At 38.1% G+C, this 25,913-nt stretch overlaps 1 protein-coding gene across 4 annotated transcripts in view; it reads left to right on the forward strand.

The window, feature by feature from the left end:
* Window positions 1–25,913, forward strand: part of LOC129727737 (uncharacterized) — a 212,654-nt gene that overhangs the window by 46,863 nt on the left and 139,878 nt on the right. For 3 of the 4 annotated variants that reach the window (XM_055685852.1, XM_055685849.1, XM_055685851.1), the window contains one exon: window positions 16,598–16,734. The gene's annotated coding sequence lies outside the window, so the exon portion shown is untranslated. Of the gene's footprint in view, window positions 1–16,043; window positions 16,188–16,597; window positions 16,735–25,913 lie in introns of those variants that run through there. The other variant, XM_055685850.1, reaches the window with a different exon arrangement.

Below are 25,913 nucleotides of genomic sequence, written 5' to 3' on the forward strand. Positions count from 1 at the left end.
TTTTGTACGCTGTTGTGGTTGACGTTGAATGGAAAATGACATTTTCATTGTGTCATGAGAGAGTGCAAGACGGATGAAATGATACACATTTGTTATTAGATTCTACTGCAATCTGAAGCCTATTTGGCAGCTGTCGAAATAGAGCGGTGGGACAGTTTGGGATAGGTTGTAATATAGAGCATATCCTTTTCACGTATATAAGTAGGAGACAGTTGATGATTTATGTCACTTGGGAAAACAATCAGACTTCTCTGCCAACAAGATGGTACAAATATTATTAACAAACATTTTATGAGATGAGAACTACACCCAGCAAAGGATGCGCTTTCAGCGCTTGAAAGAGAAATTGAAAAGTCTAATGCCGGTTAGAGCACATGAAAAAAAAAATTAGTTTCCACTTTTCCCTTGCGGCACCTTTATCGTCGAGGATTGTCGCTTGCGAATCGCGACTCGCAACTTTCGGTTTACACACATTTTATGCCAAAATTGCTTTCCGTCGATAATCCCATTCAATGACTGCGCAAACATATCTGGTGTAGTAACATAGCGCTCTTTTTCTTTTCCCTCATAATTGATTTGTCCCGAAGATGCGAGATGGAAATTGAAACGTCCCTCGCCCCCCGGTTTTTCACCAGCGACCACCAGCCGACGCAATTCAATATAGTAAATACGGAAGCGATCAGTTTGCCAGAAAAATTTTGCTTCACTTAAGGGATGCTATGAAATGTCATTTACTTGGTAACCAGACAGATTGGTCGGCGAATGCCTTGCCAGGACGCGGTTGGTTATCACTACCGCTGCGCTGCCCTATCTGGCTGGCAAAAGCAGGCAAGGGGAACTGACATACCATGATATGCTCAATCAAATTGCTACCCCTGGCGCTCTGCCGTATGGCTCCAACCTTGCATTGGAGGTATCTATAACTTCCGAGATGGTTGCCGATGCAGATTGGGCTGTTTTCGTTGTGCTAGCAATTTTTCCAGACGAACGCTCGTTGTGTCGTTAGGAAATGAAATATGTCGGAATTTTGTATACTTGATGAAATGTTGTTGATGGTTCGATGGCATACCGATTGAAATGATTTCAGATTTGCCTTTCGCAGATTTGCTTTTGTTTGCTTTTTTTACGCGTAGGCTTTTTTTTGTTGTTGTTTTTTTTTTCTATCAACTGATAAGATGACAGAAGTATAAAAGAAAGAAGGTTGAAATACTTTAATAAAAACTAACAGTTTTAAATCTTTCCAGCTAGACAGAATATATTCATTCAACACGAGAATTGAAACGAAATTAGTATTCTATTTATTTACATGAAAATTAAAAAAGCGTTCAATGGCCAAAACATCATGTTCGACGCCATATTTGAATCCAAGATGGAATCCAAATTAAGCAAAATGATTTCCGACGACATTCTGAATTTTCAAGGTCTCAGGCATTCCGCAGAAACCGATCTTACGTTCTTACATTACTTACAATACGGGGATTTTTGGAAATGGGATAACGTCCGGAGACCAAATATTACCTCTTTTGAATCGAAGATGGCGATTTCCATTTTCTGAAAAACTGAATGAAATTGCTAAATAGTTAAAGAGGTTGTTTATAAGACAATGCCCCAGGTTGACATAGGATTACAACGGCCTTTCTTATTTCAATGTATTTCTTGCAATAGGTATGGAAATACACACGATTGGGGTTAATCAATTTGATGGTCCAAAGCGGTATGCACTAAGGTCGCTTTTTACGCTGGTTTTTTTACGCAGCTTTTTTACGCGGATTTCGGAATTTACGCGATTTTTTTTACGCGGCACGTATCCCCCACGTAAAAAGCGATTTTAGTGTATTTCAGTAATAATTCTCTTTCAACTCATATTTTTTTCTAAATCATCGGTAACCTTGAAGAGAAGCATGGTTTAATTGACTTGAAATTATTCGTAAATAATTTTGAAGGTTGCTCAAACACAATTGCACCCACTTCATCGCCAAAACAAAACACGCTCTATGAAAATGTAAATTTTAAATTTTAATTGGAGGCTAAAACTCATTTTTACTGCTTCAGGTTAAAATATGTGGTCATCCTCAAAATGACTGTTGGTTTCAGTTTTCCCAAAATTGGTAGTTAATCGAATTAGGCCTTATTTAGAGTTTTCTTCGGAAGTAGAACAACTTTAATATTCGGCAGAACAATAGTGACAATTACGCAGCAGTGACCATTACGCAACATGAATTCGAGTTACCAGTTCAGCAAGCGATCAACAGAACATTGTCTTCCCTTGACTTTGCCCCCCTTGCCACCACCAGCGCTAACGATGTTACTTGCAAGTTCGATTGTACGGAATAGCGATGTGATGATAAAAAAACCCGTACCTTAAATATTAAATACTAGGTGGCACGGCGTAGGCGGTAGAATGGAAAAATTCGAAAAAGGGGATGAACTGCGCTGCACACTATCGCGCACGAAGTACATTGGTTCGTCGTCGATTATACAATCATCAGCAGGCATATCGTTAACATAACTCCGAAGACACGCGGCTGAGCAATCGAAATCAGACTTGTAATTGAGCCATTTAGCAATACAGGTCGGACTCGATTATCCGGAGTTTTGAAAATTATTTCACTCCCAATAACCCAATTTTCCGGAAAATCGAGCCGAGATTTTATTTAAATTTTTTTCTCATTGAAACACCCAGTTAAAAAGAATATTGTATTTTACCAGGTGAATATTCCGACAAAAAATATAAAAATTATTTAGCGACTGTATGTCGATGTTTTTCAAATAATGGAAATTTAATTGTAGTCTACATTGATTGACGAAATATATAAATAAAATTTGTTTTATTTTAATGTGAAGAATTAGTTGTGTCACCTCTTTTTAAGCATTGAGTTCACTACGTAGCACATAGCGCAAAATACTGCAATGAATTCGGCATAAAATCGACAAAAAGACAAACGTCTCGAATGTAAACAAAACACGAAATTATAGTACGAAAGATGTCTCCAGATAACCGAACCATTTTCTCTGTATAATCAAGCCACGAATAATCGAGCCTCCGAATAATCGTGCCTCCGGATAATCGAGTCCGCCCTTTAAGGGTTTATATACCTTTTTAGTTTTCGAAAAACCGAAAAAAAAATTATTGCATTATCTTCGAATACAACATCTTGAGAACATTCTCACGAATTTTCATAAAGATCTAGGCAATAGGAAGAAAGTTAGAGCGATTTGCAGCGCGCCTCGCCACGGCCGCATAAGCTAACCTTAACACTTTACACGCGATTATCTCGGAATAGTGTTTTCCGAAAAATAACTTTGCCGTGATCCTGATTGCGGGGAAACTACTGATCCGATTTCCATCATCTTTTTTTCTTTAAATTTTCGTTATTAAATTCGCCGGTCCTTGAACGATCGCTTTTTGCAACATACAGTTACATTTTGCCGCAAAAAATATTTTAATGCAATTTTTAGCGCTCAAAACGTGCATTTTTTGGGAAAAACGTTCCCGTTTGCACTGAAAACAAAATACCGTAAACTGGGGTGGCTTTGATCACCGGGGTGACTTTGATCACTGTACCTCTTTTTTGAAAATGTGGTAAAAAAGCGCTCGTAGTGCTTGAGACTTGTGGTAATCTTCGCTGAATGCGTGGATATATGTTCGCATTGCTTCTACTCATGCATTTCCTGCTATTTCAAGAGTGTTTTTCATGCTAAAATATTAATTGAAAGTAAAGTGTATTTTTGGCGATTTTTGTTGCATACAAACAATCGGTTCAAGCAGATTCAAAACAACAAGTTGCAATACGTAAAGTTTTTTTATTTTGTTCCCAGATTTGTTCTTAAGATGAACAATTATTATAACAATACATTTTATTGTTATTTTTGCAAGTTTTTCCTCAAAGGCAATGTTGAGTCCCAATACTCTCCCCAGCGTATTACATATTTCTTCTTAACAAAAACCCAAGACGTGAAGTAACATGCAAATTTGGCCTATTTCATAAGTCATATTCCTCGTGGACTAGTTTTTGATGATTTTAGACGACCTTCTCTCTCAGTGGATAACAATTCATATATATTCTAAAAAATTTGTATGAATCTTGTACATTCGCCATTATAAACTGTTCACGTAGAATGTGAATGGCTCCCAAATTGCTTTCCATATTTATAAACTCGTTTAAGCCGTTTAAGGCTGTCACCCCGGAATGATGATTGGTGTAAAATTTTTAGGGCATATTTAAAAACAGCAAAAATGTTGTTAAACTTTTGAAGTAGTGACTGAATCTTTTTCAATGCATGTCAGTACTTATTTAAAAAATATCTAATAATTTGGTTTTCAGTATATTCTGAAAATATTTGAGATACAATCAAAAAAGTGATCAAAGTCACCCCAGTTTACGGTACTCATAAAAGCGATCGTTCAAGGACACTTCTAAACTAATGATATAATATGAGTTTTTTGATTTCGGTTGACCCGCTGAGTCTCTATCATGATCACTGCAAACCTCTGCAAAAAAATAGCGTTTCGGGGAAACGGCCATTACTCCAGTAGTAATTGGTATATCTCAAAATCAAACGTATTTTTTTGTTGTTGATAAACTGTACTTTCAGAAAAATACCACTTTGATGCAATGAAAATGGTGCTATGCACTTAAAAATAAGTTCAATCTTCCCTTATTTTTCTCGACCAAAAAGGTATATAACCCCTTAATATCGGTTTCGTACAACACTGACACAATTCTAAATTTTGCATTTTTTATGGCAGAGCGTGCCAAATACTGATATTGTTAACTTGTACAACATGCACATAATGTATGCATACTGGTTTGTGTATTTGCATGTGTGTGTATGTGTGTGTGTGCGTGTGTGTGTGTAGCTGTGTGTAAGTGTGTGTGTGTGCGTTTGTGTGTGTGCCTGTGTGTGTATTTGTGGGAATCCATTTCTAGATTCCACTGTCTGGCACTAATATTATGATACATTTGCAGCTATCTGTCATTTCTGCAACTAACTGAGTTTCGGGACTAAGGAGGCCTCCCAAAAGGTTTCCAAAGACCCTTAACAAAATGACTGAGTACTTGCAGTACATTCCGGAGTATTTTTCCATTCGACCCTGCCTCAAAATAATATTAAAATCTCATAGATTCTACAGATCGGACTCGATTATGTTCCTCGCTTCAATGTTATGTTTACGACGAAACTCATTTAAGTCACTGAAGAAACGGTAAAGGCTAGTGACACCAAAATTCACAGGAATGGTTGAACAGCTATAATATTTCGTTTCTTAATTAATGACATGAATGAATCTTACCATATCCAAAATAAAGCCTAAGTTGACGATGTGCCAAACTTGTAATAAATAAATGATGTGTTTATCTACCGCCTCCACCAATACAACACTAAGGAAATACAACCAAAAATAATAATAAAAAATTAGAAAACAAAAGTAGAAAAGAAAACAATCGATATTTATTCGCATTGCATGGTGCCAGCCATTTACGGTGGACATATCAGCACTTTCTGTCCACTTAGCCATGCATACAAGCTTTCATACAAGCCTCACGTGGGAAGCTCAATAACGCTAGTTTTAATTGTCACTTCCATTGTATAAAGTACGAATTTGGAAGTAACAAACCAGAACACTTTTAGACTACTTCATGCTTGTACACTATACTTATCTTCAGCAGCATCGTTTTAGTGATCACTTACACCATCACCCGTGGTTCCATAGTCCTAATTACACCACTAAAATACCGATGTGACTATGCACTTATAAAAGCAGTGTTGCCGATCCATGCTCATAATATGTGCATAAGAGACCTAAAAATGCTCAATGAGCTCAATGTGCCAGTGTTGCACGTAACGGGCGATATGGAAAACAGATTGAATCGCCAGTTTCATGCAACGAAACAATTCGGGGAAATCATTTGATGATACTGGTCGACTAAAGCAAAAAAGAATGTTGCCCAAAGGTTAAAACAGTTGCCTCAAAAAGTATATACCTTTTTTCGTGAATTTTGTGCCACAGGTGAGTGCAAACGTGCGTCAAAATGTCGCACAATAAGTGCTCATCGGGTTCGTCGCTTTTACGTTGGCTTACGGGAAAAAGTTATTTATATCTTTGAAAAAAATATTTTTGCTAGGGGTACCAAAATTCACAGAAATGGTTAAAAAGCTAAAAACTTTCATTCTTTTCAGTTTAAGCTCTAGGGCAAAACTTTGTACCAGTGTAATTAAATTTGAAAAAGAATGTCTTAAATAGAAAGAACATGTTTAAAAACATAACTCTTTTTATCACTATTAGTAACAATCTGGCGAGTAGCAGAAAAATAATAACCATTCCAATTTAATAATTTTGAAGCCTTAAGAAATGCCATAGTAAGTTTGTTTTATTTATCATTATTTCCCAATCCGCACGAGAGTTCAAAATTGTTCCCCAAACGTTTTAGAAAAAATGGGGCAACAGTTTTTGTAATTGAGTAACTATTACTTTTTATAGAAAAACTTGTGTGAGTTTTCTCACAAAAGTCACTAAGTTTCAATTTGAAAAACAAATGTTTCTAATGTTGTCTCTGTGACAATTGAATTAAAATTTATTAGTTTTTCTTTAAGAATCACAGACCAAATTACTATACTGTGGAAGCACAGGTATTTTTTTCATTAAGTAGTCACGGTGATAATTTGAAGAAAAAACGATATAAGGTCCATAGAAATAGTTTTCCTGGTTAGTCACTGTGACTTTCGAGAGGAAATCTCTCCATCCAGCATTCGATTAGTATTGTCTCACAAAAGTCTCCGTATCAATTGATCGTTATTTATTAATCTATAATCATAATGAATCTTTTTTACAGAAGTCACCAAAAATAATTGGTGACGAGCTCCTATAGTTTTTTGGTTCATCAAGATGGAGGTAATAAATACTAAAACGGTGAAAATATATTCAATAAAATTATAGCATAATATGATATATACATTTTCCTCGTAAATTTTCATATATTTTGTAACAATTTTATAACAGGGGTTGCATTAGAACAGACATATTGTTAAAAAAAGGAATAAATGTAATATTTTTTTGTTTCTGAAATATTTGAAATTTTCGGAATATTATTTAAAACCTAATTGTTCTTAAGGCGCTTGAAAATTTTTAGGGGTAGGCGATATACCTTCACCATAAAAGTGGAATTCTATTAAAAAAAAAAACATTTGGCATTTATTGCAATTCAAACTTCTTGTGTGATATCACTTTATATGTACACATTCAGTCATTTCGAAATGAGAAGAATCTAAAATAGTAATGGGAGTTGGTCACGAAAGAAATATTTTATTCTAGAACTTTGTCACGAAAAATATTCGTGAATGTGTTGATGAAAATGCGACTCACAGTGACAATTTCAAACAAAGAAAACCTTTCTGGTTTCTCCTATAAACATCACCAAATTGTTAATACGAAAAAGCAGAACATTCTAGCAAACAACTTTGTGACAATTACCAAAAGTTTGTATAAGGCTCTAAGCCCCGCCTTTTCGACGCTTTTTTGGCATTCCTGACCATTTACAGAAAATATTCCTTGTACGAATATGAATTTTCTTTTAAAAGTCACCAACATGCCATTTGTGCGGACTGGGTTTGGATCACCATTTGCTATGGACACTGGAAAATTTTAGACCTCTCGTTAATTCTTCGCACACACTGCAAACATGCAAGCAAGCACATATCACGATCATCCACACACGCTACCAAAACACGCACAACTAACCACAAGAAGTGGTCAACTGACTGAAAGCAAACGCTACAGATCTGGACAGAGTTGATCGGTGATCGAATGGAATCGACTGCTACAAACAAGATGTACAACATTTTTGGAGTCGCCGCCAGCTCAGCTCTGCTGCGCTGAAATCTGCCGCTTGCTGCGGTACGGGTCGAGCCAGTTTACAGCAAGAGCAAACCATCATCTTGCTGCAGTAATCGTTTATACAATGAAGACTAAATTTCTGCATGCTAGTTTTTATACGTGACTACTGAGACTTTGCTTTCCGATAGGTTTGTCGTTGTGCACTCAAGCAAGCGTTTTTTTCGTTTCGTCAAATCGTTGGGAAAGTCAAATTGTTTGATTTAGACTGAGACTAAGAGCTTCGGTTGCACTTGCCTTGCTTTCATTGATTGGTCGAAATATGCAATGAACAAAGCATTAATTTTCCGATAGTACAGTCACAATTTTCTACATTCTGATGTACACTAATTTTCCAATCGATTGCTGGACTAGGACTGAAGGAAATCCATTGAAAACTAACTCAGTTTTAAGCATTTGAAAGTGGACAATACCGTGACGCTCTCGATTTTTTCGATATTTCAATTTGTACCCTTATGTTGCCGTAAGACTTTATTGTACGTCAAAAAATTAATGAAAAACACATAATACACAATTCGTAACTTGGCAATGCTGTGTAAAACTAAGAAATCCTCAAATACACCCCAATATAATTTTTTCTCAAACCGTGACTATGCTATGGAACTGAAAATCTGAGAAGTGGATAACAATATTCAAACAGTTCCCAAAATTAATATTTCTAGAACCAATATGATGCCTTGCACCAGAAAATTTATGTGGAAATTTATCATAAAAACAGTGTTCTCTGCAGTTGGTAATTTCCAGAATCTTTCCGTAGGTAAGACGTAATTCTACGTCAAGAATAAAAAAAAATTAAAACCATTTTGATCGTTTGAATACTCTCTAAGAATACTTTAATTTACTTCACTATAAAAGCACTGTTTTTTTTCTAATGAAACTCTGCCTGAATTGAAAACGCCGTTTTACTTACACTACTGCCAGTAAGGCACCATATTCGAAAGAGAAAACGATGAATGATTCATCCCTACAGGAACAATTAAATGTACAAGCTCAAACCCATCTGCTCCAAGGCACACCGTATTTCGGTAGAATGTTTTCGGGTAAAAGCTTTCCTTTTAGAGCCGATGCTTAAAAACCGTAACAGCTCGACAATCGCTTGTCAAGTGCAGTATGAAGAATGGGCCATTCGGTTCGGTTTGCAGCCGATAAAGATGAAAACACTGATAGTTGTGCCGTTGAACAACAATTGCAAGAGCACAAGAGCAGACTTTTCCGAGTGAAATCACTCGATCCTTGCCAGCTTAATGGACGACATCGATTTCGTAGATCATTTATGCCTTATCGAGCGTGAAAAGAGAAAATATACTCATCCGGTTGTAAGAAGCTTTGCGTTCTGAGGGCATCAGAATCTGAGGCTTGCCATCCTCGTGGTATTATTGGGTGCGTTTTTGCAGGATGAAGACGAGCGGAACTAGTGGCGGTAACCATAGTCAGCAAATTCTCAAGTTTGCCTCTTGGTTTGCCTTTCTGTCGAAGAGTAGATATAGGTATAATAATCGTAGCTATGGCCGTGGGAAAATGGCATCCCGAAAGCATAAGTCTGGCCTCCGTTTTCATAGTTTCGCAAGTGGTACTCCTCTGAAGATGTTTTCGAGAAGTTTTTCTTTACTGGCAATCCAGAAAGCCCCGAATAGAGGATTTATGGATTGGTTTCACCGCATTGTTAATCCAGAACCTGCTTACTGGAGTAACGATTTTCGATAAAGCTGCAACCGTTCTTGTTTCTGAAGTGATCAGTTACAACTCAGTCAATGAACAATCCTTCACTTAAAATTGCCCTGAAGGCTACTGTACAATCACTCACCAACAACACGCTTTGACATTTATTTTACACTTCGCTGACTTGTCTGCCATCAATTATCATAAATTTCAGCTCGAGTAGTGAACTGTCTGAAAATTTCCCCTCGTTAATGATCCATAAATTCCATCCGTGCCATTCAACCGAAATCGGGCTATGTCAATCAAGCTTCAAATCACAATCAGCGCGAATCCCTCTACTCGACTTGAGGTTTTTGTCTGCCACAAGCTAGCAACATGCTGCAACATCTTTTCGCTTCGGCAAGAATGGTGCGGAGAAAGCCGCGAAGAGTCTTAAACCGGGGAGACTTACACAGACGCATATCTTATTACTCTACCCCGGGTCGGAGGAGAATGCCGATGGGATGGCAAGCCATGTACCGTTACATGTCATTTTCGACCAGTTTGTTAAGCGGGCTTGCATTTCGTTAGTGAAGCACGCGACCCCATTATGCAATTTTGGCCTGACAGCCGCCGCGTTTAATAGTAGGTATGTAGATACTGTTGGTAAATTGCAGTGAAATGTTTTTGACAGCCATTGTGTTGCATTGCAATATTAAATTATTAAAGCTGCAACGTCCGGGCAATGAAGTTAAAATATGAGAAATACGTATCCTTCCTGGCGTTGATTATGTGCGATATTTATGCATTTGTAAACAATTATTCGTAAACGACATTAGAATTGAATGGTTACGTATTATTGTCATTGGTATCATTTATTATGTATGCATAATGTAAATTATTTAGGCGTTTACAGGTACAATAACAGTTGAACTTTAGCGCATCACCTCATGAGTTGAAATACCAACTTTTACCAATATTAACAATATTTTTATGATTTAAATTTATCCTTTTAAACTTTATTCTCTTTGTTGAAACTATCACGTCTAGTTACAGTCCCTCCACAGTTATGGGTCGTCCACGATTATGGATAACTTTTGATGATTGTTTGAAGGCATGTGACCAGAGCCGGGCCCCCACATTTTTGGGGCCCCCACAAAACGAGAAAAAGTTCTTTTCTCTATCAAAAATGAAATTCAATCGAAAGTTCAATTTACAGCAAGAAAATTTGAACAGACCATTTCAATCTGAAACTTTTCTTCAGTGTTAGTTTTTCGCGAGCGCCAATATCACAACTACATCCATAAGACCCTTCGATTCTCTTGGAATGACACACATTAACACACCATTTGAATCGAACCAGCGTGGGAGATCAAGCAGGAAAGAAAATGCATAAACCACAAGTTTTTTTAATGCATTGCTGTTGATTCCGAAAATAAGTTTACTTGTCCGAATCAGGGATACCAGATTTGCGTTGTAAAATGCAGATTTTCAGAGTCCGTGTGCAGATGTTATTGACCTGCAGATGTGTGTAGTTTTTTCCTAGTTTCTGTAGATTATTGCCAAATTGCGGTAGGTTTTTTTCAGATATCAAGAAAAAATTTCCGGATTTCGAGCAGTTGCAGACATTTTTCGAAAACATCTGGCACCTCTGGTCCAAATCATTCGACAGTTAGATCTGGCTATAAACAGTGAGCAAGAACCGAATTTATTATTACATTTATTCAAAATGAGCTGTCACCACAAAACCTCGCGTATATCAAAGTGGAGCTCAAAAAAGATAATTACATGCAGAAAAAAATCAAAAACTCGTTAGTGCCTTGCAAAAATTATTTTATTTAAGGATTTATTTGAGCCTAATGATCTCGAACGCAACTAGAGAAAGGTCTTTTTCGAAGATGAAACTGATTGAAAATAGGTTGCGTACGACTATGAAGAGTGAAAGGCTGTCAAACTTAGCATTGTTAAGTTGAGAGTACAATATTCTGAAGGAGCTGAATGTTGATTATTCAATCAATAAGTTCTCTGCAAAAAAAAAAACTCGTAAAAAAATGTAGCAAATTTTTGGTAACTTTTCAATAACAAATAAATGTTTTTAACTCGTACGATAAAAAAACGTTTTTTTTTTTATTTTGGGGCCCCCACTGTAAACTGAGCCCCGGGCCCCCACAATCGTAAATCCGGCTCTGCATGTGACATTTTTCCAACAAAATATGCCATGTTAACTCAATAAGGTATATACGAAGGAGCGGCAGATGAGCGTGGTTGCAAGTGTTAGGCAGCAATATTTTTCACGTACTGAAGTCGTGACGTCACAACAACCAATTGAACACAGTTTGGCATAGGAAAATGTATGGATTTCGTTTGAAATCGTATGGAATGCATTATATTGTTGTACTATGATAATATCAGGAACAACATGTGTCTCTTAAAAATTGTCATAGATTACGTTTTGATTTTGGGGAGAATTTAAATATGGCAACGATTCCATAAAATATTTTGATCACTTATTTCCGATTTCCTCATTTTGGCCTCCCCCATAAATGTAATACTCTGAACCTCCTGCCAGGTTAAGTGTGTGACACAATCAATAGATGTACTCTAATGAAAGAGATCTGAACAAATCAGGGGTAAAAGATAAAAACGGTTTCAAAATTTTAGGAATTCTCAAATCTAGGAATGCAACAAAAAACGATGAAAGCTAGTTTTCATTTTAGTTTTTGAGGCTTCCTATCACATAATTTTTAATTTCTAAAATGTTCTAGATTTTTTTTCTATTTTTTCTCACCTCTGCTTTTTTTTTGCTCGCTTTGATGGAAAATCTGACCAAAAAAAAGCAAAGCCTTGGTGCTACATTCCGATTCAGAACTCGACCTTCTGTTTATTAATACACAGACTTCGCAGCCAACTGTTTAGTGTACAGGACAATTGCGGGGCTAGCGCTACGATCCCACTGACACTAAAAGTCTTTTTTGGTCAATTTTGGCACATTATCCGGAACATCCCCTTCCCGTCTGCAAAAGGTCGAACTAGCCCACCGTTAGAAAGATCTTCAAAATATTTTTTTTATGGCCCATTTCGGGGTAACTTTCTAAAACCGATCGAGTGATATAATTCATGGCGTACTCTACTTCATCTGATTTCCCAAGAGGTCGCGCACTGCCTTGTTGTAGATCCACGTGTCGTCCTCTTCATCACTTGGGGTGAGTTCTTCCGCGATAAAAGATTTGTAAAAGAGCTCTTTTTTATATTCAAACAGGCAACTCATAATGAACTTCTCTTCGAATGGTGCGGAACATGCATTTAGATTTTTGGCCGAAGGAGCGTATTTTTCTCGTGTTGCTTTGAAACCGATGGAAGTGTAGAAATTGTTGGAACAGCTAAAACGTAAACAATTATTTTTTGGCTGTTAAGAATGGTAAATTGATACATTACCTTGCGATGCTAAAATGCGCCCGGAGTCGGCCTGGACCCTATGCTCGAAATCCTCCGCGCGGAAATATTGTTTACAAATATAAAACATTGCGGGAAGATCTGGTACCCGACAGAACAAATGCCAGCGTTTCTCAACATCGAGATTTTTGGGAGAAGCATGTATGCTTATGCCTAACTTTTAGGCTTGATAAACCGAAACACCACATGATTCAACTCCACACGATTGCATTCGCGTTTTTTAGTGACGTTAAAAATTCAAAAAGGAAAAATTTGTCGAAAATCCTCACTGAATGCCGAACGTAAACTATTGTTGTGACGTCACAACTCTTAACTCGCCACCTCTGATCGCATATCGAGAACTTATCTGCCACTCCTTTGTAACATACCTTATTGATGTTAACTGGCTTCGAACACATTAGCTTTTTTTCTCGATATTGGTGCGTTTTTTATTAGAGTACATCTGTCAAAATATCTGACGTTTTTCTCAATCAGCGAAAATAGCATGCAATAGCAAAATAAGAAGTTTTCAATGCCCCAAAATAAGGCAGTCTTCAACAATTATGCATGACTTCGATTCTAATGTAGTTTTTACAAATTCATATCCAGCTTTCCACGAGCCGTAATGACGGATGGATTTGACATTCAATGTAGGTTGTCAAACTACTAGTTCATTGGATATTTCCATTGAACTGAAACTATTTAGATGGATTTGACATATAATGCAGGTCGTCATACTGCTAGTTCAATGGATTTTTCCATTGAACTTGTATTATTATATGTCAAATTCATCTAACTAGTTTCAGTTCAATGGAAAATATATTTTAAGCAGGAATGTGCATCGAAGTACCTTTTAATGGTTTTATAAACGAAATCTCGCTTAGCTCTCAGACGTTTGATATTATGCAAGGGCGGTCACCGGCCTAAAACCATTTTACTATGACTTTCCGAAATTTTTTCATCGCGTACAAAACAACACAACTGACAGGCAACCAACACCATGCGTATTTGTGAGTGCATGCAATGAGTAACAACTCTCACTAATACTTTCGTATAATGTACGGAAAAATGGAAGAAACAAATACTCGAAAACTTGTATTCGAGTGTATTTAACTGATTTGAATAGGATGTGCCATAAATGACTTTATCAATACATACATCTTTTTAAATGATTCATATCTGAGCGAGAACAGCAATATGCAATCACAAAAATCAGATAACAATTAAACCAACTTGTTCTTCTTTTTCTGCACACTCTTCACTATCACGACACAATGTTTACAACCTCCAGATTACGGTACAACAGCATCCTACCTATTCTTAATCAAACAGCAGATATCACGTTCCAATAAACACCGTTCGAAGCCCTGGAAGCTACTAACACAAAGCTTTCGAACAAGCGGATTGCTTTGTGTTTTCGAATAAACAATACATACACTGCTTTTTGCCAAAGAAAAGTAGGGTGTTGTATCATGATCGGACCAGTCAGAAAATGTACCATGATCGGACCATTTTTTTTATATGCGAGATTTCTCAACTATTGAATAAAAAACTGTATCAAATATGTACCCGCATCATCAAAAAACTTCTTCTGATGATGTTCAGAAGGTTTCATTTTGATTACTTAAGTATTACTTTTATTAAAAAAGTTTAAAAAAATGGTCTAACACTTTTTATATGAAATATTTGCTTTAAAGTTTAAATTATTGGTGAAACGCAAAGGCCTGTTTTGTATCATGATCGAACCAGCTTTGAACCATGATCGGACCAAAGGAAACGTAATGCGCAAAACTTATCTTTGAATTTCATTTAGCGATAAGGCTTAAAAGTTTCGTCCCTCCGAAAAATGTCCTCATACAAAATTTCAACTCAATCGAACTTAAGGAAGTAGTCCTCAAATTGACCGCTTTGAGTCTCACTTTTTCGACTGATGACGAAAGGCACAGTTCATGCAATTGTCGATATGGAAATTTTTGTTGAAACCAAATATCTTAGACTTCTGGTGTTTTATCGAGAAAAAAAAAAATATTGGAAAAAATTGACTTTCAGGGACTTAGAAATTTTTGTGCTGGGAAACTTATTTCACTTGTCACACTCTCATTTTCACTTCACTGTCAGTCTCACTTCACGGAACTAATTTTGTCACTTCACTTTAGATGGAATCGGAAATTGGTCTCAAAAAATGAAGTGAGCGTGAGAGTGAAATATATTTCAGCGTGAGGTAACTCCTGTAACAAGTACCATTGGCTGAATATCGCACTTTAGGTATAAAAGTTAGAGCATTGCAATATTCGGAAATTTGTTGTACTACTTGGGGATTACAAGTTAGTCATACATCGTTTCTCAAAATTGTGCTGGTGGAGTGAGTTATCGGTAAAACGAAACTGCAACCGAAAAAACACCCACAAATTGAATAAGCAAATTTGCCGTAATGGAAGCTCGAATATAATTCATGACGTTTTCGCATTAATTTGAAAAATGTTTGATAATAGTTTGAGAATCACGAAAAAATATCTAATTTATCAAGCCCAAACCAAACACCGTGCTTGTAAAGCCCAGCACGCGAAGCGGAAAATCGCTTGAAGTCTCAGAAGCACACTGGTCCGATTATGATATATTTTTTGGTCCGATCATGATTCACCCTGGTCCGATCATGATACAAATTCTATTGTCAGGAAAAACGATATATTTAAATGAATTTACGTCAGATTTGCTATAAATTGTTATTTTTGTAAACTAGATAGATAGACTTTTCCGATAAATATATATTATTCATGATGACATTAATGGTGAAAATGTGACATGAAAAGCGATGTACCTTGAAAATAGTCTAAATTGGTCGGATCATGATACATTACCCTACACATTGTCCCATTAGGTATCTTCGAGCGGGAGTATGAATCCCATGTATCCCAATAGTGGTGTTAACAAGAAACGAATTTTCCGGATGCACCGCAGCAAGCGGTGCGAATGTGTCTTTTAACTTTTCGTTCTGTTTCCGCAAATTCCCCGAACCATGTCAGCAAACAATAACGGGAAAACGAAGATTTCATCATCCCGCATAGTGTTCAGCTCAGATAGACTGCCTCAGCGCACACCCATAGATCGTGCTTTCCCGGTTCGTATGAAACCTTGCCAGGATATCCGCGAAGGACCCCGTTCGTTACACAGAACGTATTATTTTCCATGCAAGTGCCAACGGCTGAATCAACCACTAGAAAGCTGGGTAAGCTTCATCATCTAGCAACGCGGTTCGCGGTTCGTGGTAGCTTTTCGGACTGCGGAAGGATTAATCTTCTAGAAAGGATTGTCTGGGCTTGTTTGCAGCTAACCTCTTAACCTTTTTGTCTAAAGTATAGATATGTGGGTCATGCAATGCTTGAAATACTTTTAAATATACTGCTGCGAGTAATGTTTGTTTGTTTAGCAATATTGAAACATTCATTACACAAGGAACATGCTTTTACATCAGCAGTTTATCATTAATTTAACTTCGACACCAAGTCTGTGTTAATTGTGGAATGTTTTGAGACTAGCATAAATAATTAAAAGTTATGACAGTAATAACCAACGAAGACATTTCATTCGCCAGCCTAGCATTAATCCTTTCACCTTTTTGTTTTCGTTTACTTGCAGATCCGACTCGTTATGTGCAGAGTGTAATAATAATAAATGTTGAAACCCTAAACGAGGTGTTGTGCATCAGTGTATGTGTATATGTGTTTTTGTGATCAGTGCAGAGTTCTTTTCTTCCGACAGTAATTCAACAAAAGGTAATTTGAGCCATCTTGGTCGAGACATACCTATATGCTCTTCTGTTTATTGCCGTATTTAAAATCGCACCTTAGGCGGTAGTTCTCGTTATTTCTCGTGAGAGTGTGTAATTGACACTCTGAATGTGCACAGCTTTCCCATAGGAACGGCGTAATCGTATGAATATGCAGGAAGAATCCTCAGGCTAAACTAATGGACGAATGTATTAGTGCCCGGTACTCGACATGTCATGGTACTCGACAAATGGCATTCATGTAACGGAACTACCGGAATAAGCGCACTTTTTCTACAAAAGACCAACGTGATAGGAACTACACTCGTCGGTGTCTTTTGAGAAAAAAAGGACAACATAATAGCGTAATAAAGCTAGAAATGGTTGAATGATTCAGTAACAATTTCACTGGTGTTACGCAAAACGTTACGTTGTATATTACAATCTATGATCTAGTCAAGCAATATGTTTGTACTGGTGGTGTTAAAAAAATCCTCGTTGTTAATCTTAGTAGAGTTATTATTGAAAATATTTCCGACCATTAAAAATGATTAATGATTCGATAGAAAACAGCCTCAAACGAGATAATGACAGAGCGTTCAGATTATACATTGAATGCAATTCCTTAAAAAAATCAGCTCGAAGCCTCGAATGAACCGTTATGCAGCAAGGCTTTGTCGATCTATCGGTCGTAAGAACACTCGTTGAACATAAAATTTTATGGACACAGTGCATGTTTTAGTAGCATAGGTTGATTTATAACACTGCAAAAAAGAAGAGAAGATTGTTGTCCTAAGGGGCCGTTCAATAATTACGTAAACTTTTTTTTCCCACTTTTTCCCTCCCTTGTAAGACATCGTAAGATTTTTCGATTCCCCCCCTTCCTCCTAGTAAGATCTTACTGCCAGCATATATAGATTTTTATTGTAGTTTTATCATTCTAAAGCGAGCACAATACTTTGTTTCCTATTCTGTCCTTAATTCGAGTTAATCATCGTTCCGTAATTTTCTTTTTATGAATTTTACCGTCCACACTTTCATGAACATGGTTATTTGAACAGCTGCATTAACAATGTTTTTCTTACGTAAGATAATTAATTCACCCCCCTCCCTCCCTTGTAAGATAGCATAAGAAAATTGCACACCCCCCTATTTGCTTACGTAATTATTGAACGGTCCCTAAAATGTGAAGCAGTATCATGAGATTGCTCCCCAGAAACAACAAACCCCGAGTATTTTGGAAGCGCATTTTGAGGTGGTGTCTGGAGTGTTTGACTCCTTTCCAGGCTGAACGCCCGTACTTTGTACTTAACGCTCCCTATTCAATCCTGTGCAACCTTTGTGCCATCTTTCTTACACACTCTCATTCACTCCTTCTTCGAATCCTGGTCGTTCCTTTTCCGGAACTTGCCCTTTATAAATCAACAGAATTTTACTATTGGGCAGAGTTCTGGCGTATTTCGCTAAAAACAACATCGTTGACTTTGTACCATACCACCACCCGCGTTTAGTATTTCTTTCCCTTGTGTAGGATATAATATTACATTTTTCACGTTAAGATCAAGAAGACTTTTTTACACCGAATGTAGAAAATGTCAACCTCTTGTTGGAATTGTTAGATGCCTGATTTGGTTCTTATTTCCATGTACAATTTCATGTCATCGGCATATGAGCCGTTGCGGAACAGAGTGGTCTAAAGACCATTTTTCTCGAAAATGATTTTTTTGCATAAACCGCATCTACTCAAGAAGCTGAAGTTGGGAGATTAAGAAAATTTCGGAAAATCGAATTTTAAAGCTGACTTATTCCGGTTGAAAATTCGTCCGAAACAGAATGGCCGTTTTGTTTCGGAACAGAGTGCTCTATGTACATAAATCGATGTAATACTATCATGTAACACGTAACATGTAGCATATTACATGTGATAAGGAACATGCCACTTGTTTTGTACATGTCACACGTGATATGTAACATGTTACACGTAATGTAACACGAAAAATGTAACATGTAAAATATGATGTAATATGTAATATCTTGTGTTACATGTAATGTAACACGTGACAATTTACATGTGACATCTAACATCATATAACATGTGACACTAGCCATTTTATACGATTTACCGTCATTTACCGGGTTGGTGTACATAGACCACTCTGTTCCGAAACGATTCGAGGATTCCAGTAAATGTATATATGAAGTCAGAGTGGTTCGCAAAGAAACTGTTAATTTTTTGTATCCCAATGTTAAACCACTTCGTAACCTTTATATTAGAACATTTTGTTTGAAAGAATCCGTTGAACAGACTTTTATTCAGAGATTTTTCGAAAATTGCTTCTCCTGACAAATTTGCTCGATGGCACATAGACCACTCTGGTTTGCAACTGCTTATATAGCAACACTTTGATTTATACGCAGATCAAGGTTTCTTGGCAGTGGCTGTTTACAGCCCAAAGAGATATGGTCTTTGAATCCTGGGAAGGTGATTGGCTTCATAAACCATATTTCACCTGACTGGGAGCGTGTCGGTGCAGGTACCTGATCACTCAACAATAGTGGTCATTGTATTTTGCAAGGGGACACGTATAGCAATTGACTGGGATATATATTAAAAAAGTTCACATCAATGGACAACGTAATTCTAATTCCCTAACAAAAAAAAAACACTTTGAAACGATTCAACACAAGGGTAACGTCATTAAAAAATACAATTAAGAGCAAAGCGCCTAAAAGGGAACCTTATGGAACTCCAGACGCGCTTTAACTGGTACAGAAAGATGTCCCTTAAACCGTTTGTGTACTATTCGTCATATAAGATTCAATCCTTCTAAGTGGGCCTGACTTAAATCCAAGTTTTTTTTTAACTGAACATCAGTTTGGGAATATCTACTCTGTCAAAAGGTTTACTGAAATCCGTGTATAGAGTTTCCACGAAGTTGCCTCTGTCCATAGACGCAAGACAGAAAACTCAACAAACTCAAGTAAATTGGTAGCTGTAGACCTTCCTTTGTGAAAACCATGTTCAAAAAGTTTGGAGATAGGGGATTAGGGGCATAATGAGCATACGGGGCGAAATGGGCACCGCTTTTTTATGCGAAACTACGCATTTTTTAATACAATATGGTATGTGGAACTCTTCCGTAGTTACTACAGTATCTCTTTATGTAGAACAAAAGTGATTTGTCTGTTTAAAATATAAAAATATATTGAAAAAGTCAACTTGGTTCCCGAATGTTGGAAAAATTATTATTATTGCGCACTACAAAACAAGCTTTTACGGTCGTTTAAATGGCTCAATCAAGTATGTAGACACGTCAATATGACGTATGGGTCGTACCCCAAATTTCACCTTCATTGAAGTTTTGATTTTAAGCTATAATTAGTATTAAAATCTCATGTTAACTTTAACTAATTCGATAGGGGTGAAATGGTCACTTTTAGGTGGGGTGAAATGAGCACACCTTGTCACATAAACTTACCTGAAATTCATCCCAGTAGACTTGTGAGTTTGTCTGTTTCCATAGTCAGTGTTTGTTTACAGTGATGGTGCGAACATATATTAGAAAATATGATAATATAAAATGATTTGATACCGAATCAACCAGAAAAAGGGACTGCAGGCAGAATTGGCCACCATAAGGCGTGACGGGACATTCACTAAATAAGCCGCCACGTATCACGGCATCTCGCGACAAACTACACAGTTTCAGGATATGTTCTAAAAGAGTGCTCATTATACCCCGTGCGTGCTCATTATGCCCCAGTGGGGTGCTCATTGTACCCCACACATCGACTGATTGCTAGTTTTTGATGCATGAATCTAATTTGTGTTTTTCACCATTGTACGATAAACTTTTCAATTTGTGAATAGTGGACCAATAAATATAGATAGTTAATTCAAGTTTTGCTTTGAAGACAGCTTAAAACTTTTGGCGTTTTCCATGCTTAAATCAGCAACCAGGTTAGGGTGCTCATTATGCTCCTACTCCCCCTACGTGATATCTTTGCAATGCCACGGTAATTTTTGATGTCAGATTTCTTATATGACTCAAAAATCGGTAGAAAAAAGTTTTTTTCCAGACTGACGGAAACTGTCCGGACGTGAGGGATAAGTTGGAAAGCCAAAACAAGGGTTTTACAAAAGCAGGAGCCAGATTTATCAACAGTGAGTGTGGAAATATGGAGTGTTTACATGAAAGCTCTCTCTCCTCTTTTTGCCAGTATTTTTTGTTTTGTTTATGCATTCCCAGTTGTGTTCGAAATACCGTAGAAACACGGCGCATTCCGCAAGCGTATTGTACACTTCGCTATGGACTGCACAGCAATTTTGGAAAAAATTTCACGGTAAAATATTTTGAAAGCGAAAACCTTCCGGTTTTTATTTTGTACGATTTCCTGCAAACCTCAACTCTAGAGAAACATTTCAAAAGGTCCTATCTACTTTGATCGATTTTTTGATCGATCACTTTCATTCAACCACCTCAACTTATTAAACATCTTTTTTAGCACGTCATTTGCACAAGTTGATAGCGGAGAGATCACTCCAGCCTTCTGAACGGAAACCACGCTTGGGAGAATTACTAAAGCTGAACCATTACCAAAATAAAACTGCGCTTCGGAAAAACGGTGAAAGCAGATAGGACCTTTTAAAATGTTTATCTAGAACTATAATCCGCCAAGAACGTAGCAGAAGACCGGCCAGAGTAGTGGACAGAAAAGATCTTTTTCCTTTTTGTCTAAATCATGGTTCAAGATTAGTGGTTTGGCCATTAATCAAAATGTTCAAAGAACGAAAGTTTCAACAAACTTATGATTTTATCTATTTCAAAACAGCATACTGATGAAAAGTATATGTTTTGGGCAAATAAAATAGCATCACATTACGTCAAAAAAAAAAACACAAGCGTTTCTGAACAACCACTCGACTTCATTTGAACCCCAAATACGCAACCCAACGAATCTACACTAACACTAGTGTCGTCCAATCGAAGATTTCTTTGGGATTTTGAGTTCCTTCGGTGCAAAACATTTGGAGATCAACAAATTGCGAACAAATTATTGGTAGAATCGAGAGATACATTCGAAAAGCGGACTCAAAGGCCATACAATGCTCTTGTTCCGGCATCATAAGAAAGCTTCGTCCGAAGGCCGTAAACGGAACTTAATGAAATGTTCAATATTTTTTGTTAGACCATAAATGTATCTTCATGAAAAATAAATCAGTTTTTAATAAGTTCATCCATTTTGACAGCAGTAGAAAATAAATCCAAATTTTCACTTGTCACCTTTTGGGTACAGCTTTTAACAGCTTTCCGAAAACCGGAAGTTACAAAATTTGATCTTAAAAAGGCATCGGAGACATATATGCAGTTTCTGGACCTAGTTCCGGAACTGGAAACATGAATATTGGTACTGTTTATACATTCTCATTAGCTTTTTGCAACTTCCCTGGGACTAGGAGTTACTATTTTTTTTTAATTTTAAATTTTGGTTTCTTGGCCGAAAACTCTAGTATTTTGGAGTAAAGGGTGGAACGACTAAAAAGTGTTTAACTTCAACGTGTAGCATTAACCCAATAATCGACAATTGAAAAAAAAGAAGCCGCTATTTCTATTGGCACAGATGTTTGCCTACTTTGTTTTCGACGCACGCTCTTCAGGTGTCAAAATGGCCTCCACGCAAGAGGAACGGCGTTTAAAAATTCTGTACGCGCGCCACTTATTTCCGCTTTTGTCGCATAATCAGTTAAGCCCTGTTTAGAGTTCCAAGCGAAGTGGAAATCTCATACAAAATGTTTATTTTTTCACGCACGTGAAAAACGCAAGTTATCGATATTTCACTTCGCTTATAACTGTAAACAAACTCGATCGAGCGAAATCAAAGGTTGTGGATCGCGTCTTTTTCACTTGGGCTTGCTTTTTTCACGCATGCACACACTCGTGAAAAAAGAAGTAAGTAGCGAAATCTTGACATTTCAGCGCGTGCATATCCTGTCAGTTTCGACCAATTTTCCCTTCGCTCGAAGTGTAAACTTGTGAATTTCGCTTCGCATGAACTGTAAACTGCAGGCCGGTGAAATACCTGTGTGTTTTCACGATAGATTTCGCTAGTGAAAATTTACGCTTTTTCACTTGTCAAATTTTTCACTTCGCTTGGAACTGTAAACTATGCTTTAACGAAAAAACTCAACTTGCCTCAAACGACGGTGTCTAAAACGATTACACGAGAAAGGGGAAGGCGGCAGAGATATTTGAAAACATTAAATTGTCGAAGTTCGCGAAGAAATATCTGGTTTGGCAGGCGGTATGCTCGGGTAGAGAGAAAAGCAGCATTTTTGTAACAACCGGCACCATCAACCAGGAAGTTTACGTCAATGAGTGCCACCAAAAACGACTCCTGCCGTTCCTGCAGCAACACACGGGCTCCGTACTAATTGGGCCTAATTCGGCCTCATCCCTCTACGGCAAAAAGTCACTGGAGTGGTATGTGCTCAACCACGTCAAATTCGTGATAAGGATAAGAACCTGCCCAACACACCAGAGATTCGCTCGATCGAACAATACTGGGCCATCGTAACGCGGAATTTACGGAAGACAAAAGAAAAGTCGTCGGGAGCGAGCAGCAATTTAAAGCGAACTGGCGTGTAGCAGCTAAGAAGGTCGACAAATTGATTGTACAAAATCTTATGCAGCATGTGAAAAGGAAAACCCGCGCTTTCACTTTTTCGCCGCAGAAGAATTAACCAAACTTTTCCTCTTATAATGTAATGTATGAACTTCAAAAGAATGGCGTCGATCGGGTTTTCAGGCATGATGCTGGTTACGCGAAAGCCAGTATTGGAGAGTATTCAAACATTCTTCTAATTATTACCAGCCCCAATAGTAGAAGATCCAAGATAGGCTTAATAAATGAAAGCTTGAACGCCCCGTGGTTCTATGGTTAGCGATGTCGGTCGGGAGAGCCACACAGTTGTGATATCGGGTTCGATTCCCGATCATGTCGAGGAACTTTTCGAGCTGGAAATTTTCTCGACTCAGAACTGGGGCACGGTGTATCGTTGTACTTATCCTACACATGCAAAATGTGCCGAAAACAATATCAATAACGAATTCTCTCAACTAATCTAGTTGATCGAGACTGCATTAGCCCCCTAGGCTAGCGTGCGATATTGTTGTTGTTGAACGCTAAACGTCATCCTGATTCTCAGAAACCGCAAGGCGCCATCTTGAATTTAGAAACCGATTCCTGGTTTGATAGCACCATACTGGATTCAATATTGGGGGATTTTCACTTTGTCCACAGTTTTATACAGATTTCCAGAGGCCGGAAGCCGCCATCCGAGATTTGCAAATATCGTTTATAGACATACATACTCGACACTCACAGATCCGCTTCAACCTGGTCAAACCATTTAGCAATGCCCAACCGGCATCCTTGAGGAGAACCGATTTTACCGCAATGTCGTCCGGCAGCCTCGCGATATGTCCGGCCTGTTGCAGCCTCCCGACCGTCGTCAGGTGCACAATGGAAATCTCTCCAAGTAGTGCCTCCAGCTCGTGATTCATATGCCTGCGTTCAAATACAGCCAGTGCGCGTATGTCGCCCTTGATCAGCGTCACGGTTTCAAGTCCATACAGAACTACTGGTCTAGTTATGGTTTTGTACATCGTCAGTTTCGTGTGGCGCCGTATGCTCCTGGATGGAAGCGTCCTGCGAAGGCCACAGTAGTCTCGACTTCAAGCTTGAGTACGTCGTTTGATCTCCTGTTCTTGTGTTTTTGTCGGCGGTTATCAGAGATCCTATGTATACGAACTCATCTACCACTTTGAGGTTATCGCCGTCCAAGATCACCGTCCGTGAGAGGCGAATGCTCGTTTCTCTCGAGCCTCTCCCTTCCATACACTTCAAACTCTCCTAGATTCCACTTCGCAAAGTTTCTCGTAATAACGTCGAGGTCGTTTCCTCCCACAGTGAAGTGCCGTTGATGGTGCCTCTTTTCCGTGTTTATAGAGCTCTACCGGTAGTCTGCTCTTACCTGCGGCTCGTTGTTCTTTTGTGACCAAATTTCCCGTTCGTTCTCCAGGATATCGGAAACTGGAACACTGTTATCGTTTGTGGGCACCTCAAAGTTAACTTCTCTTCCGCTTTCTTCCGTTGCTCCGCTATTGTGGTGCTTAATCGAAAAACTGTTTCCACCTGTCGATATTCTCGCACTGGCTTTGATCAGGTTTCCCTCCTAGTTCCTACACGTATCTGGACTCGGTGTGTAGCCCTTACGGAATTGGTTTTTCTCTCTTGCGGCTACGTCGCTTGCTGGCAATCCTCGTCAAACCAGGCATTTTGTCGGCTCGACGTTACCTCACCTAGTGCCGCGGTTTCAGCTTCTCCGATGGCCGAGCGTAGCTTGCCCCATTCATCTTCGAGAGTTGAAACACTCAGTTCCTCCGCGGGAGGTAGTGCCTCGTCAAGGAAGCGCGCGTAGTTTTAGGTAGCTTACGATTTGTGTAACTGCCGGATGTGTGGTCGATGAGGACGGTTTTATCGTTTGGGAAAACCCGTAGATAATTCTGAACGCACATGCTACTAGGTACCACTACCTGATTCTATATCTTAATTATCATGCAGATCGTAACAATGTTGTTGGTATAGAGCAAATCAATGCCAAATGATCTGAAAATGCACAATCATTCAATCAATTATATTTTATTTGAATGAAACTTTACACACGTATTCAGCTTTGCAAGCTGAGCATGAGCATGAGCATGAGCATGACTGACCGCCCGCGGTTGCTACTCCGTTATTGCCAGATCAGCTGTAATTACACAAAGAACCAACAGATGATGTTTGGGACCAACATGCATCCTCAATGTGTAAAAACAGGTGACCTACATCTTCATATTAGGCAATACCAGCGCCGGCCGCATCCGAATGCAGGTCAAAGAAGGAGTTTGTATAGGAATATGTTGACGTGATACTCGCTTTATTGGAAGCCGAGAACACCTCTGCACTTCCACGAGAAATCACTGGGATGTTGGATAAAGGGGAAGGTATACAGCAGGGTTCGTTTTGGTAAACGATGCGCTAATGTCGGGTTCTTCAGAACAAGTGCCGCGTCTACAAGTTTATTACATCCACCACGATATTCATAATGTGATTCGAACTTATTTAGTTTGACAATGTAACACC

Source organism: Wyeomyia smithii, chromosome 3 (genome assembly GCF_029784165.1).
Source record: "Wyeomyia smithii strain HCP4-BCI-WySm-NY-G18 chromosome 3, ASM2978416v1, whole genome shotgun sequence".
Classification (NCBI taxonomy): domain Eukaryota; kingdom Metazoa; phylum Arthropoda; class Insecta; order Diptera; family Culicidae; genus Wyeomyia; species Wyeomyia smithii.